At 30.7% G+C, this 16478-nt stretch overlaps 1 long non-coding RNA gene across 1 annotated transcript; it reads right to left on the reverse strand.

Annotated features, from left to right (window-relative positions):
• Positions 1-6298: 6298 nt before the first annotated feature.
• LOC133204080 (uncharacterized) lies at positions 6299-8265 on the reverse strand. The gene is made up of 2 exons (XR_009723536.1): positions 8201-8265; positions 6299-6703 (listed from the first exon to the last, which is right to left on the reverse strand). It is a non-coding gene; the product is annotated as an uncharacterized LOC133204080 (long non-coding RNA).
• Positions 8266-16478: the final 8213 nt, after the last annotated feature.

Below are 16478 nucleotides of genomic sequence, written 5' to 3' on the forward strand. Positions count from 1 at the left end.
CTGCTCAAGAGAATAGCAGACTCATCCATTAGTTAAAATTTTTATACAAATATAATGATTTGTTGGTCTTATAAGGAGACCATAAACATTTCTCAGATAGTAAATAGTCATGACACCTATTGTAAAGGTATGCGACAAGTAGCAATGTTAGAAACATGAAAAAAACCAGATTTATCGTTCTATCAATTCTCCTTAAATATTGACCTTTGTAATGTGTATAATACTTTGTTGGTCTTTCCCTGATGCAGATTTTCCATAAGATCCATGGATTTCCATGGAAAAATGGTCCACGGAATTCCGTTAAATTCTCGAGAGTATTTCGGCGGAACCGTCTTCGGAATGGTACAGAATTTCAAATCTAACATGGAAAAGAGCGGAACAATGCCAGAATAGAAATATGCGGAAATAGCTGGAAATCCGTCGAATTACTTCATTTTTAAACCCGTCGAATTCCAGGACGTTTGCAATTGGAAATCTATGGAATTCCATAGAAATTCGAAGTATTCCAGGTAAATACAATTAAGAACTGGAGTAATTAATAAATTAGGGCAATATAGTTAGAAAAAAAAAACGACCACAATACAATTTTTCATAAAACAAATCTATTTTTTCAAAATAAAAAATCATTGCTTAACAATGTGTTTTAGGGACAAATATTGCATGCATTCTTATACAATATGTACAATGTAAGCACCATTTTTAAAAGTATTCTCACTCAAAGATTAATTCTAAGAAATCCACAGAAAAATATTACTTGAGGATCACCTTTTGTTAAATTAATAATAATCATGTTATAATATATATGTTTGTAGTAAACTCCAGTCTGCATGAGAAACTGAAAACAAATGACTTTTGGTTAACATGTCTTAACACCCACAGTTAAAGAAAATCCTTTGTAGCTATAGTAATCCCAAACATCTGCAATTTCTTGATAATCAAACGAAAAAGATTTAAAAAAAAACGACATTTATTATGACTTTTAGCTTCCTTAAATGACATGTTATGTCTTCAACATGCCAATAGATCCTAATTATGGAAGGTCCTAAACTTCTGAAAAGTGGGCTTGAATTACTTCGTCACTGATATCCTATTACATTCACTATTAATTAAACAATAACAGATTGTTTTGTTAGAAGATGGTCAAATAATTAATTGGTGTCACGATTGAATTCGCATTTGGTAAGAGGGCTTCAAAAGCTCAGCAAGTTTGATATTGATCATTCCAGCAGACACTTCAAACACTTGAAACTTTCATATGTTTTTAGAAGGAAAGATTACTATAAAGATGTATGATATATATCTCATATATAAATATATGACAAATAATAAACTAAAGCTCTACAAGACAATTATTTTTTTCTATCTTGCAAATTTTTTTGCTCAAATTAGGATTGATTTTTTTTTTAAACTAATGGAAGTTGCAAAAAAAAAAATGAAACAAAATAACAAAACAAAACGAAGATATGTGTGTGAAACAATGATGCCCCGATATGACATCTCATGGCTAAGCTTAGAGTTTCTCAAATGCAAGTCAAATTCCAAGGTCAGTGTCAGAAGATACAAAGAAAAAGTCTCGTCTCAGGAAATATAACTGTGAAATATGAAAGCCCTAGTACCAAACATTGAAAAGTTATGGCAAAGGTTTAAAAGTTTTATGAAAAAAATTCAAATATCAAGGACAAGTATATATATATATATATATATATATATATATATATATACTCAGCTAGGTTAAGGACTCCCATATCTACGTTAGCCTATGCAGAGGTTTGGGAGAGCTATTATGACGTCACGTTTAAAAAACAATACAAATGAATCTCGATGAATAAATACTATAATAATAAATGTTCTTTTTAAAACACACGAAATACTTTCGTTTCTCATAAATGTTATAAAAATAAATCGATGTGCAACTTATCTTGCCATAATAGCACTTAGCGTATGCTGAATGAAAGCCAGCTTGATCTCGCTGTACTTACTGAGATGACGTCATTTCTTAGTTTGACACGCAGTTTCTCTGTATTTGAGCCGAGGATCAAACTTTTATCGTGGCTTGTAAAATGAAAATAAATACGAAACATGCGTAGTCTGACAAAAAGAGAGACATATTCTGAAATATATTTAATCCACATTTTATTGTCTAACTAAATTGATAATGTGTAGACTTTATATATAGCCGTAGGGAGCACATTTGTACAGTAACGTGCTAGAATGAGGGGTCCAGCCTCTCGAAAATATCAAAATTCAACGATATCCGTTTCACTATAAATTCTGAATTTTTAAACACGTGTAGCCATTATTCCTACTATTCTGAAAAGTGCTGGGAGCTGGTTGTACATCGTTTATTTATTTCGTAATCTAACATTATTCCAATGCGTATTACATGGAGTTTATAGAAAGACGGCTAAATTTTAAACAATTCTCAAGCATGAGGAAGTTGCTCCCAGCACTTTTCGGGTTAAGGAATTTGTCTCAAAGAAAACAAAATAAATTTTATAGCGGAAGAATGCCCGTATATCGTTGCACTTTTACGATCTTTGTAGTAGTACATATATGGTCCAATTTTAAACCTGTCACGTGACAAACAGCTGATGTAAGCGATGTCACTTTGGCCGAACTCGGTAGAGACCCGATATATACAAATGCAATCACCACAATTCACATTTATCAAAACTACTGCTGTTAAAAAATATTAAAATTGTATTCATTTTCCCTGAATATATAAAGGCGTATATTTCATGGGCGTCCTTAACCTAGCTGCGTATATATATATATATATATAGTATCATTTCCTAGTTCCCATTGTTTGATGATTGTATAATGTATTCTATACTACGTATGGTCATTGAGGTATGTTCCAGTGCAAATAGGAGTTTCTTGAAAATGAATAACTTTTTTACTTCTGTCTATAGATACTCTTTGATTGGTTTGACAATAATTATCCTGACAGTCCAACAAGCTTAAAATGGGGGAAAACATACACATTAGAGGTATTACAATTTTCTTGTTCGTTGTCTTCCAGGGTGTGAGAACACAGGAACAATGTTTTGAGTCCATAAAAAGTTTTTTTTTTTTTTTTTTTTTTTTTTTTACATGACTGAATTTAGTTTAAAAAGAACCATAGCCAAAGCAAGGTCGTCATCATTTTCACTTTTATCTGAAACAAAGAAAAACCAGTACATGAGTAGGGCTGAATTGAATGCCACACATATCATTTTCAATAATGACAACTATTTTTATTTGTAATCGGAAATAAATTAAATAATCTTCTCTGTGTTCCAGGGGCAATTGCAATTTATGTTTAGCTAGATGTAGAAAGAGGAAAAGAGGGGAATAATTTAAGCTGTAGGAGTATTTTAGAGAGTAACACATGGAAAGCATTCGTTCAATAGAGCAGTGTTATAAGAAATCTGAAAGAATTTTTAACAAAGTATGTAAATTTTAATGTAAAAAGCTCCGAGATGTTGTGCATACTTATCAATGGAAGTTCAAAATTTAATGATTTGACGGGGGTTCAGAATTTCCCAGAGGGTCTGTAATTTTCATTGACTGACAGGCCCTATGGGACACTGGTGCTAAAAGGCTTATGGTAATGTTTACACACCGGGAAAAGAATGAATACAATTTAGAAGAATGATACTGGGATTCTAAAATTAACTACAAATCAAGAATCATAACTCAAAAGAATTGGTTTTAATATCAAAAATATTATTTTGGGTGAAATACCACTCACTAAAGATAACTTAATTATAAACTTTGTTATATTATACACAAAGCAGTATATTTTTACTTGCTCATTACAGTGTAAAAAGCCAAACATTCTTGGTCTAATATATCATTTGAAAATTAAATATAACATTGAGAGATCTGTATCAATTTATAACTCTAAACTGTCAATTTTTGATAAAAAAAAAATGGGACTTCTGGAAGAAAATGTTTGAACCCAGTTGACATGTTTTTTTGTTTTTGTTTAAAGCCAATTAATCTATTGAATATTATTGAATGTTTTATATCTGATTTTGATAACTGCATTTTATTATTGGTGAATAATTGATCAAGTGAATTCTTTTTAACGCAGCCTTCAATTTCCTTCTGTATAATTCCAGTTCAATCCGATATGTGCGAGTGGATGTATGAATGCTTGCGTGTATAAAAAATCCTTTGTATACTGCCTTGTAGATATTTATATGTAACTATATATTGACATGTATACAATGGATAATGTAAACAAAAAAAAAGAATCATAATTCATGGAATTGAATCAGACAAACTTTGAACAGAATATTTTTCTTCTTAATGCTACGGTTAATGTGTGTAAGATACTTTTTGATTTTTAAATAAAAATTCTAGAGTCTAAATGCAACTTGAAACTTCATTCTGACGTGACCCTCAATGGGATATGATGCCTTCAGAGTTTTTTTTACAGCAACTATCAGAATTTCGCAGCGTAACAAAGATCTGATTTTAATCAGATTGATCGGGATGCTGTCATTTCTTTTAGGTTCTAATTTATGCATCTCCCTCCAGATATCACTTGGATTCTCTGTTATAAGTGCTTCAATGTTTAAGGCTAAATTATGTCTATAATTTCTCTCATGAAATCTGAGTTGTTTATCAAAATTTCTCTGTGCTGCTACAAACAATTACTGTAAACGTACATCTCGTCTACTCTTTTGTCCTACGGCTTTACGATTTTTTTTTTCACTTTTATGTAACTTTTTTTTCCATATTTCTGAGAGTTCCTACATGTAGTTCCGGTAGGGCTTATTGTACTTCAATAGTTTTGGGAACTTATTTGGATTCCTAAAGACGGTATTTTTTCTTCCATTTCAGTTGTGATAATACTACACAGTTTGTCATAGAAATTATCGATTTCATCTTGTCTTTCTCTTCATATTTTTATTTGACATAATTTCAAACAAAACCTCTCTTATAGTGTCCGAACACATGAAGTTTGTTGGTATTTGTTTGAATGTGAACCTTTTTGGGAGGTGGGGGGCATGGCTAGAATTGTTCTTTGAATTGATGTTGATATCACTTGTTTCATCCGGACTTTCAATTTCATATCTGTATTCAAATATCGAGAGGTCATCAGCTGGGACACGACATCTGGATCCAAGACAATTTTGTAATTTTTCCGATTCTATCAAATCATTACATTTTTTTCTGAAGTTATGACAGTTTGTAAGCTGTTGATAAGGCAATAAAATATAAGACAATATACACGTTATAACACACGTGTAGAAACCATTACGCTCCAGTAATTTTGCAAATTTTTTTTTTTTTTTTGTTGTGTGTCGAGATATCATCATCGATATCCTGAATTCTCATGCTTAAGTCAATATTTTTAATTCGATTGAAATTTTTAGCGATAATAACCCTCCTACAGCAAGGACGCTTTAAATCATGTGAAAATACCCAGATACAATACAATATATGAATAAAAAACGATATGGATAAGAGAATAAAAAGTAAGATAATGTACTTAAATATAACACAAGAAGTGTTGAGAACTTTACGCTTCCCTGCTTTTATTACTTCACAAAACTGGATCAATGATTTGTTAATAAAATAAATCTTTTAAGTTAATGTTTTGATAATGCTATGATTCTGCTTTTTTCATCGTAAGAAGTAGCCACAAAAAGTGACTTTGCAGCACTGAAAAAAAAAAAATAATCGACGTGACATGAACAAGATTTTTTTAAATCTCTATCATTTACTATAAATGATCAATAATATTTTTTTAAACGTTCTACTACTCTGATTTTTTAAGGAAAAGTCGTGATATAAGTATGTAGATGGAACCATATACCGATGATAAAGTATTAAAAATGAAATCGAAAATAATGTAAGCTGATCCAAAGTACAGTGATCAAATGCATGATTTTAAAAGCTTGTGAATAAAGTATATCACCGAGAAACTCGAAGTACCCACACTTTTTTTGCTTTTCAATTTTGATAATAATCCATTCATATTCATTAAATCTTGAATTAGAACTTCTATAAGCTACTGACTAGAAGCTAATCAATATATTTAAATTAGTTTTATGGATCATGTACCTTCAAAATTAATCAGTCCTATATTCCGATATTGTAAAAGAAAGGTTTTGTACTTTTCAATGAACACAAGAAATCACCTCACCTCGTGTGCAACAATAATTGATTCAACCAGGACAATATTACTTCAAAAATCATTTCTCTTTGTTTAAGAATGACATAAACGGATAAGCCACAATTTATCATCTACTACATTTTCAATATATTCAATTTCTCATGAAAGATAAAAAAAGGTTGAAAACTTGAGGCAGACTTTTATTTATTCCAAATAGGCACAATGTACTTGTTACTTTAACATTAGAGGGATAAAAAAAATATCCTCCATGATTTAACAAGTCCAGTCTTAAACCTGATCTGGGTTGATGGCTTCCATGACAGCCTTATCTCTTGACTCTCGCACAAACCGATTAAAATCGTCGTAACTATCAACGCGGAGATGTGTGCAGTTGGTTTTTCCATCTTGAGAAACCAGGGCCTTTATAATATATTCCGTCTTATTAGCTGTTGGATCATTGCGACGGATGGAGCAGAGAGCAAGAGGAGGACACATATTCGACTTGAATTTGTTATCCCTATACAAGCTGTCAACAATCTTTTGGAGGCTTTTATCGGCATCCTGAACAGAACCAAAATCCATTTTGTCTTCCTGCAATATAAATAAATAAAAGAATAAATATGAATCTATGAAATAAGAACGCTCTTTTAAAAATAAACGTTAGTAAGACATTCTTCATGTAAAAGTTTTTTTTTTTCAATTTAACCTGTCATTTGTGTAAAAATGGCACGTGATTTCAATGTCCTTGAATTAAGTATTTCATAGGCAGAGTACAAAAAGTGAACAAATGATTATCAGCGCTATTTGCTACCTTATATCATTTTATCTTTGTTATCAGAGAAATCTTAAATCTATATTATTAATTTAACCTTAGTAGTTCGAGAAGACTTTTCTGAGCTAAGAAAATAGACATTTATTGATTTATTATTATTACTTATATAACTGAGAATTCCTCAGAAAAGAAGAAATCTTTAAAGCTTATTTTTAAGGATACTAATTACCATTATTGTTTATGATACTAATGAGACCTTAAATTTGAATCTTTATATATATATTTTTTTTGGACATTTAGTTAAAGCAGATAGTAAATGATAGTTAAAGCATATGCATGTAAGTAGATTTGAAAATAAATTAAAAGATCCTGTGAAAAGTGGAAGTATGTAAAATATAAAATCTATTTTATAAAATTATTTTCCTAATAATGCTTATGAGGATAAAAATAAGAATCATTTAATATGGTCTGTCATAAATTACATAAAAGCAAATTAATGTCAAGTTCTGTGCATTCATAAACAACCTTAAGTTATTAGTCCCCTACCAGAGAAACCTGAGGGGACTATAGGTTTCTCATCGTCTTTTTGTCTGTCTATCCTATTCGATTTCCGCACTTTTTCTTCTAAAGCTCAGCTAAGATTTGTTATGTTATTGTATATTGATCATCATATGTGCCTTTCGTTCCGCGTCAATGATATTTGACGGAATAACGGACTTTCAATATTTAAGGGTTTTTCACGTTTTTTTTTTCCAAAACGCTTAAAGAATTCAAGCTGATTTTTGGTATGTTAGTATACTATGAAGAGTTTAAAATAAAGTAAGCATTTTGATCCGAATCAATGATTTTTCTAATGAAAAATGGACTTTCAAATTTCTAATGAGAACCAGATTCTACCTGCTGTTCGTGGACTAGAATTGCTTATGCCATACTCACAGAATGCTTCTTTAAAATGATAAAAAATTCTTTGACCTTTTATCAAAAGATTATCAAACATATCGATGCTGGTACGACTTTTGTTATAATCAATTCAAATATGCATTTATTATTTCTGACCAAAATTTAACTAAATGGAAACATATTACAGATACAAATAATACATACATACATACATACATATATATATATATATATATATATATATATATATATATATATATATATATATATATATATATATATATATATATATATATAACTAGCCCTTTCTGAGAAACTCTTGCACGAAATTAATAGGAAATGAATAAGAATAGTTGAATAGAAACATACGAAGAGGATGGTCTCCCGCTGAAGACGGAAAACCTTACTAACATTACCTTTGCAAGGTGCTGTCTTCTCAATCTTTCTTGCAGTTTAAACCAGACTTTGTGTTTTTCAGCTATACTCTCATAAACCTTTATATAGGAATGAAGCAGGATGTTTATCACTGGTCATGGTTACAACTTACATTTTTGCGGTGCTTTGAGAGTTTGATTTTTCGCTGAATGCATCACTTTTACTTAGAAAAATTCACGACCTCCTGATAACATTGTTTATCATAGGAATGTATCCGATTTTATGCTAGGAAATTTAAAGAATGTCAATGACAGGAAGATCTGAAATTATTTTCTTCTGGTACACCCTTTGCAATCTTAAGATGCGATTGACAATAAATATACATAAAAGAAAATCTTTATGCCCTTAACATATTTATGCCAGCAACCGCTCAAGAGAATAGCAGACTCATCCATTAATTAAATTTTTTATACAAATAAAATGATTTGTTTGTGTTATAAGGAGACCATAAACATTTCTCAGATAGTAAATAGTCATGACACCTATTGTAAAGATATGCGACAAGTAGCAATGTTAGAAACATCAAAGAAACAGATTTATCGTTCTATCAATTCTCCTTAAATATTAACCTTTGTAATGTGTATAATACTTTGTTGGTCTTTAACTCATGTAGATTTTCCATAAGATCCATGGATTTCCATAACAAATCCGTGGAATTCCATGGAAAAATGGTTTACGGAATTCCGTTGAATTCTTGGGAGTATTTGGGCGGAACTTTTTCGGAATGGTACAGAATTTCAAATCTAACCTGGAAAAGAGCGGAACAATGCCAGAATAGAAATATGCGGAAATAGCTGGAAATCCGTCGAATTCCAGGACATTGGGAAATCTACGGAATCCCATAGAAAATCGGGGTATTCCAGGTAGATATAATTAAAAACTGCAATAACTAAATAATTAGGGCCAAATAGTTAGGAAAAAAACTTGGCCACTTCACAATTTTTTATAAAACAAATCAAAGTTTTCAAAATAAAAAATCGTTGCTTAACAATGTGTTTTAGGGACAAATATTGCATACATACTTATACAATACGTACAATGTAAGCACCATTTTAAAAGGTATTCTCACTCAAAGATTATTTCTAAGAAATCCACAGAAAAATATCATTACTGGAGGATCACCTTCGATAAATTAATAATAATCATGTTATAATATACATGTCTGTAGTAAACTCCAGTCTCATGAGAAACTGAAAACAAATGACGTTTGGTTTATATATCTTAACACCCACAGTTAAAGAAAATCCTTTGTAGCTATAGTAATCCCAAACATCTACAATTTCTTGATAATAAAACGAAATAGATTTAAAAAAACGACATTAATTATGACTTTTAGCTTCCTTAAATGACATGTTATGTCTTCAACATGCCAATAGATCCTAATTATGGAAGGTCCTAAACTTCTGAAAAGTGGGCTTGAATTACTTCGTTACTGATATCCTATTACATTCACTATTAATTAAACAATAACAGATTGTTTTGTTAGAAGATGGTCAAATAATTAATTGGTGTCACGATTGAATTCACATTTGGTAAGAGGGCTTCAAAAGCTCAGCAAGTTTGATATTGATCATTCCAACAGACACTTCAAACACTTGAAATTTTTTTTTGCACAATTTTTCAAAAGAAAAGATTACTATAAAGATGTATGATATATATCTCATATATAAATATATGACAAATAATAAACTAAAGCTCTATAAAACAATTATTTCTTTCTATCTTGCAAATTTTTTTGTTCAAATTAGGATTGATTCTTTTTTTAAACTAATGGAAGTTGCAAAATAAAAACAAAAGAAAAACGAAGATATGTGTGTGAAACAATGATGCCCCATATGACATCTCATGTCTAAGCTAAGAGTTTCTCAAATGCAAGTCAAACTCCAAGGTCAAAGTCAAAAGATACAAAGAAAAGTCTCGTCTCAGTGAATATAACTATGAAAGTCCTAGCACCAAACATTGAAAAGTTATGGTAAAGGTTAAAAGTTTTCTGAAAAGAACGTCAAATGTCAAGGTCAAATGGTCAAAATTGATAGTGCCCAAGGGAAGATCTTATCACAAGAAATACACTTGTGAAATATGAAAGCCCTATCACCAACCAGTCAAAGGTTATATATATATATATATATATATATATATATATATATATATATATATATATATATATATATATATATATATATATATATATATATATATTTATATAATAATAATATTAATAATAATAATAATCGTCAATTATGGAAATCGCACTTCACGAGAGTACACCCGATAAGCCGGACTCAGTTCATAGCGCTCGGATTTCTTTCTTCACAACTGTTTATAAACTTCAAATTAAAAATGTTACACTGTAAATATTTAGTGTTTGGTAGTTTAGTAGTAGTGCTAGTTTTGTTTCTCTGATTCCTTTGTTTTTATGAGTTCTTATCGTTTTTCTTTGTCCCGAGGAAGGGACAGGTCGTCCCGAAAATTTGACAATTTTTATTGCTTCGTGTCGTTCGTCATTTTTAATGCTTTATATGAATTTCTATCTGTGACCTTGTATCTACTTAGTAGATCCGACACTTAGCATGTACGGTCTTGTTAGGTTTCAGTGCTGATACATATATATATATATATATATATATATATATATATATATATATATATATATATATATATATATATATATATATATATATATATATATATATATATATATATATATATATTTTTTTTTTTTTTTTTTTTTTTTTTTTTTTTCCCATTTTCAGCGAAACTACTAAAGGAAATGAAAATATAAAAATCTGAAATACATATCCAACTAAAAAACATTGCATTTTATGTTTATTATATTTTCTTTGAATTTCACTTAGCCTTTGTCTTTTCTTAACACAGTGTTATAGGCTGTGAAGTCATTGTTTAGTAGTCAAGATATCGTAACTTAGCAGTTGTGAGATTAAAAACATTGTTACATGGATTTTAGCAACATATTTGGGAAGAAATTGACAGTTTTAGTCTCTATCAAGATTGTTTAGTAACTATTTCTTTCTTTTTACATTTTCAACAGTGAAATACACTAATTTATTTACTGAATAAAAGTTATATTCTGACACAGTGTGAAAGGGGATATAGTACCATTTTATACTTCAACATTGCTTGTCATACGCTGAATTCCTTAAGCTTGTGTATAAGATAGAGTCATACAGCAAACTGAAATAATCCTGCACACCTAAAATCTCTTTTAAATTCGCAATTAAGTTCACTGTCTTTTTCTCTTTTTCGTGAGAAATTACTGCAAAGTATATACATTAACAAACATAAAGTTTTTTTTTAATATCTCAAACACCCAACTGAGAAATTTGTAGAGAAAAAAAAAATCAAGGACTCAATTCATGTTTTGTTAATGAATAACTAACAAATTGACTCTTAAACTGTTTAGATTAAAGCATTAGTAGATGCATTAATAGAAATGAAACTTTAAAAACTCTATAACGCCATTTATTTTAGTTGCAAAACTCGATGTTCATCGCTCATTATGATTTCATTTGCACTATAGAACATAACTTTATATCTGAACAATGTTTATTCTCTCTTTTGTACATGTACCCAGCAAATCCTTACATTTATAACAATCTTTAGATCAATGGTTGTATTGCTTCTTCCTGAGCAGTAAATAATAAAACAAAAAATGTTACGGGGCATAAAGTATGCAAATATGAAAAGTGATTCTTATGTTAAGATTCCGTGTAGTGTACCTTAAGAAAATTATTTCAAACAATACAGGCGGAGTGATTGACCTTTCAATTTCCATGTATTACACCGGATGCATTCCAAGGTCGAGCAATGAAGTAAGTATTTCTAGAATTTTTTCTAACAAAAAGTGATGCCTTCAGCAGAAATGAACAACTTATTCACCGCAAAGACGTAATTTTAACCACCATAAGCGATAACATCTTTTTTTTTTCATTCCCATAAAAAAGGACTATGAGACTAGAGCTGAATTAAAAACCTAAAGTCTGGTAACATTTAGTATTAAATTGAGGAGACAGCACATTGCAAAGGTAAAGTAATGTAATTTTTGTTTTTATTTAAGGATCATATTAGAAAGACATTATATCGTCGATGCAATCTTTCTAGTGTTAATTAATACATTGAAACGGAGACCGACCCTATATTCCTATTTTTTTTTTTTTTAATTTATTTTAGCTGTTTTGTTATTTTGACAATTTTCCAACAGAAAACGGAGGCTATAATAAAATTCAAGCAAATATGTCTTCGATACGGAGCAAATAAAGGTTTTATATACATGGTGATTTACATGTATCGATTTTAATGTTTTCTCTCCTAACAGAGAGTTATTTTGTATTAAAGGAACAATCAAATTGTCAATCAGAGTGGTCGGATGGCTTCAGAGAGTAAAGTAAACCTCGTTGTATCTGAGTTCAGAGAGGAAGTTGCAACAAATGAGGTGCAAGTAGTACAAACTCCAGACGAAAAACAGGTATAAGCATTCGAACTATTTTTAGCTCTTCTGAGCCAAAGGCTCAAAGAGCTAAATAAATGCTATGACCATTTGTGCGGCGTGCGGTGTGCATAAACGTTTTAGAATATGGTCTATATTTCAAAAACCCCTTGACCGATTTTTGTCAAATTTGTAACAGAGTATTCTTGAACCAAGGTCTCTCATTTATACTTAAACAAGGGATGTGACACTTTTACAACGGGAAATAATTTAAAAAAAAAACAAAACAAAAGTTCTGGTTGCTAAAAAATCTTCTCAGGATCCAATGGACAGATTAACACCAAACATATATACAAGGATTAGGATATGTTGTAGAATTAAGATTATTCAAGGCATCACCCTGAAGCAGTGTGTGTGGTCTCAAGGTTACTTTAACGTTGAACAAAAATTATGTTTTGATAAAACGTTTGCTTATTATAAGGACTAAGATAATAAAATCTTGTCAGTTGATGCATCTTAGAACCTCATATCATGATACCTTGAAAGTAGTCACGGTGGCCTACTTTTTAATTTTTGCAGGCATTTATTTTCAAATTGATTGAGGCATATTTTAGACATTTAAGGCCTATGGGTCCTCGGAGTTACTCAACTGAAAAGTAGATCACCTTGACCTACTTTTTTTTAAATTAATGACTCATCTTTTCCAAAACATTTAAGGTCATTATTACAGAAGCTGTAAGGTTTAGAATCATCAAACCTTATAAACCTTATAAGTGGATGCGTCTTTGAACATTAAAACATATTTATCAAAACGTGACCTACTTTTTTAATTTCGCAGGCATTTTTTTTTAATATTTCACGGCTATATTTCAATATTTCAGGTACTAATTGGCTTAGAATCATTAAATTTGCCATTTTCTGGATCGTAGGCCCCCGGAGAACGTCAACTGAGAACGGGGGTATGTTAAGGAAGCATACAAATCATTTCTCGGGAAATTTAGACTTTTTAAAGAAAGTTCGATAATTTATCAAAGTCGCCGATAAAACGTAAACTGTTATTAACTATTGCATAAAGACAACAGAGTGTCTGAGGCCAAGAAGTGCACCACCACGACATCATCACGTGACTGCTGTTAAAAGAAAAATATTCCTTAATTAAAAAGTTAACAGAACACTAGCCCGGGGTTTAATTATTTCTTTGAGTTAATAATATAGTTGAAAAACATATCTTATGCCTAAAAAGTGATGCTAGAATCCCACTATCCCGTCGGGAAAATAATTATTACACATATTCGCACGAAAAATTATTCGATTATTTGCATTATATACATATAACCCGAGGTATTTCTTCAAACCATGTGTACCTCACGATTCTAGAAGTACTTTCCAGGTATTATAGTACGCAAGCTTTCGATATGCACAAATCTTATGTTTTGAAGTGTCCAGCTTAGTGTTGTTCTTTTGCGTTATTGTTATCACGAATGACAGAGGAAAGGCCGACCGGGATACGTAAATAGACTACTGTCTTCAATAGAAGAGTAATCTATGAAAGTAAATCAGCATACCTGTTTAACAAACTTTAACTTTACATGAATCACACACAATATTCAGGGTATTTGCTTCTAAACCCACTTTAAGTATCTTTTTACATGCCGTCTTAGCCAAATTCTCGTTCCATAACATGATCAATTCTCAAGTTACTCGTTGAACAGTTATGACGTCATTGGTCGGGATTTTAATTCAAGTGACAGATAAAGCATAACAAAATAAAAACATTTTATTTTTGTTAGTATTTGAAAGTTTCTATTCAATTTCAGGATTTAAATTATATCTCTATATAGCAATATTAAAAAAAAAAAAAAAACTTGTGTTCTAAAATTGACGTCATCTTGCCTACTACGACTTTATATTGTATCACTGATCTAGTCAAGTCAGATAATCTTATTGCTTCCAACCCACCTGCGAAGTAGGCCACCATGTCCTGCTATTGATATTTTATGGCTATATTAAATATTTCAGGTACTAATTGGCTAAGAATTAAAAAAAAAATGTAAGTTGATACACATTGGATCCTCGGAGAACGTCTATTGAAGTAGGGCACAGTAACCTTCTTTTGATATTTTATGGATATATTTAAACATTTCAGATATTAAATCGCTTAGTATCATCACTTTGTCTGTTGATGCATCTTGGGTCCATGGAGAAGGTCAACTGAAAAATAAATCACAGTGACTCCGCTGTGTTTTCATGGAACATTTCCCCACTTTGTTAAGGATGCAAATAATGATTAAATCTGTCCGTGAATGGTTGAATCTGTGACAAGGTTCATGCTACAGAATTAAAGCTAGTACAATTGGTACCATAATTTTTTGATGAGAGGAAAAGTTTTCATGATAAATAGTAAAAGATTTTTTTTTTTCAATATTGTTTCTTAATTTTAACATTCTTAACCACAAATCACAACAAATTTCACAAAACAAACGGAATGTGATCAGATATTTAATATGTTTGCCATGGATCGTACAGGGGATATTTGTTGGGACTGCAAAACATGGATTTTCATTTATCTGTGTTTTTATTATGATTCTATACCTCTGTCTCTCTCTGTTTCTTCTTCTGTCTCCTTGTTTCCAAACTTGTAAGTGTTTGACCGTTTAAATTTTATTGCTGTTGTATTTTGTTAAGTTCTTTTTCGTTCCTATGTCCTTTCAACCTTTCTTTTCCTCAGGTTTAGATTGACGACATGTGGTTTTTGTGATTTTATGGATGCTTTCTCATTATTATGACAATCATAATCTGGACTTTTGGAATAAAAAGCTGTGATATTTTTTATCTCTCGGGTTTCTTTCCGTGTCCTACATTGTTGTAGGTACAAGTAGATATTCACTATCTAAAAAAGAAACCTTTTTTCGGGATGGAAACCGGAATCAATTTTCAGTAATGTATACATGAGAGAAACATGTACTTGGTACTATAAAAATAGTTTTGATGTGATATCTAAAATTGTGCGTAGATCATCCCTATTATTATTAATAATAAAAATAAATATATATATATATATATATATATATATATATATATATATATATATATATATATATATATATATATATATATATATATATATATATATATATATATATATTTCTTTCTGCACAGACTGTCGACTTGGTGGATCTTGGACCTGGGATTACTGAAGTATCTAAGTTTTCCAAAGGCGTTTACTCACAAGGCCTGGTTAATATCTCATTGTTGTCAGCCAATGCCACCCAGTTGCGCAGCGCTCAGTCAATCAATGCTCACAAATATCAAACAGCAGTCATTGGTTTGATATCAACATCCATCGCCTTGCAAGTTCTCATACTTCTGCTGTTGAGCTTGTTAACTATGATTCCTCGAGATCAAAACCGTACCCAAAAAACATGGTGGATGTGGAATTGCTTACCCAGAAGCCGAATCAAATCAGTCATTTTGTTCTTTGTATCCGTACTCACGGCGATCAACGTCTTCATTTCCGCGTACCAAAACATGTGATGAAAATATTTTATTCTCAGCAATTTCCAGTTGTGAGCTGGATGCCTATAGAAGATCGTTACTGTTAATAAGTCACATCGAACATATACAATTTTTATGATGTAGACAAAACATGCACATGCCATTTGTATGATTATCATATGTAGTTTACATGTACTAAATAAACACAGGAAGTTGCTTCTGTAATTATTATTTTTAACCAGTAGTATAATAATAACACAAGGTATCAAACTCCGAATTAATGGAGTACCCGCCTCCCAAAAATTGAAGTCATTTACACT

This window comes from Saccostrea echinata, unplaced genomic scaffold, assembly GCF_033153115.1.
Source record: "Saccostrea echinata isolate AGI-Se365-2 ecotype Australia unplaced genomic scaffold, CSIRO_AGI_Sech_v1 ptg000052l, whole genome shotgun sequence".
Taxonomy (NCBI): Eukaryota; Metazoa; Mollusca; class Bivalvia; order Ostreida; family Ostreidae; genus Saccostrea; species Saccostrea echinata.